At 48.3% G+C, this 5,165-nt stretch overlaps 1 non-coding gene across 1 annotated transcript; it reads right to left on the bottom strand.

Annotated features, from left to right (window-relative positions):
- Window positions 1–821: 821 nt before the first annotated feature.
- Window positions 822–895, bottom strand: trnai-aau (transfer RNA isoleucine (anticodon AAU)). The gene has a single exon. It is a non-coding gene; the product is annotated as a tRNA-Ile (tRNA).
- Window positions 896–5,165: the final 4,270 nt, after the last annotated feature.

Here is a 5,165-nt window from a genome sequence, read left to right as displayed (position 1 = left end):
GCAGATGCTGGATCTGAAATTGTTCATTAAATGTTGGAAACACTCCACAGGTCAGGGAACATCTGTGGACAGAAAAACACAGGGTTAACACCTTCGTTCAGTCCGTATGGGTGACCCCGAGCTTCCGGTCGCCTGTCATTTCAATTCACCGCTCCATTCCCACTCGGACCTCACCGTCCTTGGCCTCTTGTACTGTTCCACGGAAGCTCAACGTAAACTCGAGGAACAGCACCTCATCTTCCGATTAGGCACTCTGCAGCCTTCCGGTCTCAATATCGAGTTCAACAATTTCAGATCATAACCTCGGCCCCTATTTCATTTACACTTATATTTTTCCACTCCTTTCCTTTCCCCCCCCCCTTTCCTTTTGTTTCTCTTTCACACGTGGCAGCTATCTTTTGCCCTGCCAGTACACTTTACACCTAATCACAGCCTATTACCATCTCGTCTAGCTTCTAATCTCTTTTACTTCTTTTGGTTCTTTTATTCTTTTGTCCGATCGCAGCCCTGCCTTCGATCAAGTTCCTTTTCTCTCCAGTTTTGAAGAAGGGTCAAACCCGAAACGTCAACTCAAATTTCTCTCCACGGATGTTGCCTGACTTGCTGAGTTTTTCCAGCATTTTCTGTTGTTATTTCGGATTTCCAACATCTGCAGTATTTTGCTATCATACAGGGTTAACCTTTCAGGTCCATGAACTCTCGGTAGAACTAAGATTTTGCAGCTTTGTAGGTCCCGTGTGAGTTTCCTTCCAAACTTTTTAAACATTTTAACTGCTCACAAATTACAAAATTAAGAAACTAACCTTCCCTCGAAAAATAAGTGACCCGTACGGGGATCGAACCCACGACCTTGGCGTTATTAGCACCACGCTCTAACCAACTGAGCTAACCGGCCCATCTGTATGACTCATTTATAGTACCATCCCTGTTTCTGGTCTTTGCGCGCGAAGTCACTGTCTTTGAAGGCTGTAAAAGAAAGACTTGCATTTCTACAGGCCTTTCACGACCTCAGGACATCCCAAAGTGCTTTACAGCCAATGAATACTTTTTGAACTGTTTTGCATCTGTGACAGGTAGATTGGTCAGGGGGAGGTCAAATAGGTTTTCCCCTCGTGTTGGTTCCCTTACCACCTGCCGCAGGCCCAGACTGGCAGCTATGTCCTTCAGGATTCGAACAACTCGGTCAATAGTGCTGCTACCGAGCCACTCTTGGTGATGGGCATTGAGGTCCCCACCCAGAGTACATTCTGTGCCCTTGCTGCATTCAGTGCTTCTTCCAAGTGGTGTTCAACATGGAGGAGCACTGATTCATCAGCTGAGGGAGGGTGGTAGGTGGTAATCAGCAGGAGGTTTCCTTGCCCATGATGTTCCTGTGTAACAGGCTTGAGGGGCTGAGTGGCTTCCTCCTTTTCCTGCATAACAGGCTGAATAGCCTTCCCCTGTTCCTGCATAACAGGCTCGAGGGGCTGAATGGCCTCCTCCTTTTCCTGTATGATAGGCTCGATGGGCTGAATGGCCTCTTCCTGTTTATGTGTAACATACCCGAGGAGCTGATTGGCCTCCTCCTGTTCCTTTATAACAGACTCGAAGGGCTGAATGGCCTCCTCCTGTTCCTGTAAAACAGACTCAAGGGGCTGAATGGCCTCCTCCTGTGCATGTATAACAGGCTCGAGGGGCTGAATGGCCTCCTCCTGTTCATGTATAACGGGCTTGAAGGGCTGAATGGCCTCCTATTCCTGTGTAACCGGCTCGAGGGGCTGAATGGCCTCCTCCTGTTCCTGTCTAACAGGCTTGAGGGGCTGAATGGTTTCCTCCTTTTCCTGTATAACACGCTCGACAGGCTGAATAGCCTCCCCCTGTTCCTGTATAACAGGCTCGTGTGTCTGAATTGTCTCCTCTTGTTCCTATGTAACAGGCTTGAGGGGCTGAATGGCCTCCTCCTGTTACTGTGTAACAGGCTCGAGGGGCTGAATGGCATCCTCCTGTGCATGTATAACAGGCTCGAGGGGCTGAATGGCCTCCTCCTGTTCATGTATAACAGGCTTGAGGGGCTGAATGGCCTCCTCCTGTTCCCGTATAACAGACTCGTGTGTCTGAATTGCCTCCTCATGTTCCAGTGTAGCAGGCTTGAGGGACTGAATGTCCTCCTCCTGTTCATCTGTGGCAGGTTTGAGGGGCTGAATGGCCTCCTGCTGTTCCTGTGAAACAGACTCGTGGGTCTGAATTGCCTCCTCCTGTTCCTTTATAACTGGATCATGGGTCTTATTTGCCTCCTCTTCATCCTATGTAACAGGTTCGAGGGGCTGAATGGAGTTCTACTGTTCTTGTACAGATCTTGTATCGCTGAATGGCTTCCTCCTGTCCAATGCAACAGGCTCGAGGCGTTAAAGGCCTCCTCTTGTCCCTGTGTAACAGGCTCGAGGGGCTGAATGGCCTCCTGCTGTTCCTGTATAACAGGCTAAAGGGGCTGAATGGCCTCCTCCTTTTACTGTGTAAAAGGGTCATGGGACTGAATGGTCTCCTCCTATTCCTATGTAAAACGGCCATGGGACTGAATGGCCTCCTCCTGCTTCTGTGTAACTGACTCAGGGGTTGAGAGTACTCAGAGGGAAGGTGTCGGGCGGTCGTTTCCCTTCTCTGAATTACCGATTTACTGCAAAATGTACCGACAGTGGAGGAACCACCGAACCCTGACCCAAAATCCGACTCTGGTGGGATTCAAACCCACAACCTTTGAATGCCTTAATCTGTCATATAAATAGAAGTCCAATGCACTATCCATTGCACCACAGAGCCAATTACATAAAATTCTATTACAAAAGCAAAATAGTGCTGATGCTGGAAATCTGAAATATAAACAGATGAAATGCTGGAAACACTCTGCAGGTCAGGCAGCATTCCATGACTGTTTAAATGGGGTCTACTTTCAGTCCCGGATCATTCTGTGTCTGTTTAAAAGTGACACGCTGTCAGTCCCGGATCATTCTGTGTCTGTTTAAAAGGGACATGCTGTCAGTCCCGGTTTATTCTGTGTCTGTTTAAAAGGGACATTCTGTCAGTCCGGATTATTCTGTGTCTGTTTAAAGGGATGTGCTGTCAGTCCCGGATCATTCTGTGTCTGTTTAAAAGGGACACGCTTTCAGTGCCGGGTTATTCTGTGTCTGTTTAAAATGGATGTGCTGTCAGTCCCGGATTATTCTGTGTCTGTTTAAAAGGGATGTACTGTCAGTCCAGGATCACTCTGTGTCTGTTTAAAAGGGATGTGCTGTCAGTCCCGGGTCATTCTGTGTCTGTTTAAAAGGGATGTGCTGTCAGTCCCGGATCATTCTGTGTCTGTTTAAAAGGGATGTGCTGTCAGTCCCGCATCATTCTGTGTCTGTTTAAAAGGGATGTGCTATAAGTCCCTGGTCATGCTGTGTCTTTTTAAAAGGGATGTGCTGTCAGTCCCGGATCATTCTGTGTCTGATTAAAACGGGTGTTACATAATATTATAGAGTCTGCCCCACAGAAACAGTGCATTTGCACGAACTGGTCCCCACACGAGCCTCCTCCTTCTCTATTTCTCCTCACCCCCCAAATAAAACTAGAATCAGTAATGGTAACCATGAAACTATCGGATTGTCGTAAAAACCCATCTGGTTCACTAATGTCTTTCAGGGAAAGAAATCTGCCGTCCTTACCTTGTCTGGCCTTTGTGTGACTCCAGTCCCATAGCAATGTGGTTGATTCTTAACTGCCCTCTGAAATGGCCTAGCAAGCCACTCAGTTGTAACAAACCGCTATGAAACAAAATAATAGAAATGAAGCTGGACGGACCACCTGGCCTGATACATATCAGCCTCCTCCTGAGGTCCCCACCATCACAGAAGCCAGTCTTCAGCCAATTCGATTCACTCCACTTGATATCAAGAAAAGGCTGAGCACACTGGATACAGCAATGGCTCTGGGCCCTGACAACACCCCGGCTATCATTCTGAAGACTTGTGCTCCAGCCAAGCTGTTCTAGTACAGCTACAACACTGGCATCTATCCAACAATGTGGAAGACTGCCCAGGTATGTCCTGTCCACAAAAAGCAGGACAAATCCAAACCAGCCAATTACCACCCCATCAGTCTACTCTCTACTCTCAATCATCAGCAAAGTGATGGAAGGTGTCATCCACAGTGCTGTATGGTGGCACTAACTGACCAATTGATGCCCGGTTTGGATTCTGCCAAGAGCACTCGGCTCCCGACTTCATTTAAACCATGTTCCAACATGAACAAAGGAGCTGACCACCAACGTCCTGGGGGTTACCATTGAACATAAATACTGTGACAACAAGAGAAGGACAGAGGCTAGGCATTCTGCGTCGGGTGTCTCACCTCCGGACTCCCCAAAGCCTTTCTACCATCTACAAGGCACAAGTAAGGAGTGTGATGGAAAACTCTCCACTTGCCTGGATGAGTGCAGCTCCAACAACACTCAAGAAGTTCAACACAATCCAGGACAATGCAGCCCGCTTGATTGGCACCCCATCCACCACCTTAAACATTCACTCCCTCCACCACTAGCGCACCGTGGCTGCAGTGCGTACCATCTACAAGATGCACTGCAGCAACTCACCAAGGCTTCTTCAGCAGCACCTGCCAAACACGCAACCTCTTCCACCTAGAAGGACAAGCGCAGCAGGCGCATGGGAACACCCCCACCTCCAAGTTCCCCTCCAAGTCACACACCATTCTGACTTAGAAGTATATTGCCGATCCTTCATCGTCGCTGGGTCAAAATCCTGGAACTCCCTCCCTAACAGCACTGTGGGAGCACCTACACCACACGGACTGCAGCGGTTCAAGAAGGCGGCTCACCACCACCTTCTCAAGGGGCAATTAGGGATGGGCATTTAATGCTGGCCTTGCCAGCGCACCCACATCCAATAAACGAATTTTAAAAATCCTATCAGCATATCCTTCGATTCCTTTCTCCCTTCCTCTTAAATGCATCTGTAGTATTCGCCTCAACTACTGCTCGTGGGAGCTCCTTCCACATTCTCAGCGCTCTCTGGGCAAAGAACTTAATCCTGAATTCCCTGCTGGATTTATCAGTGAGTATTTATGACCTGTCTTCTCTGAGCTAGTTCCTGACTCACTCACAGTAGGAAGCATTTTCTCACTGTTAATGTCCA

The sequence above is a fragment of the Somniosus microcephalus genome, unplaced genomic scaffold (assembly GCF_052327205.1).
Source record: "Somniosus microcephalus isolate GS21.2 unplaced genomic scaffold, FLI_Smic_1.0 unresolved_chr8, whole genome shotgun sequence".
NCBI classification, from domain to species: Eukaryota; Metazoa; Chordata; class Chondrichthyes; order Squaliformes; family Somniosidae; genus Somniosus; species Somniosus microcephalus.
The sequence above is the reverse complement of the archived record's forward strand: the minus strand, read 5'-3'. Positions and strand labels throughout refer to the sequence as shown.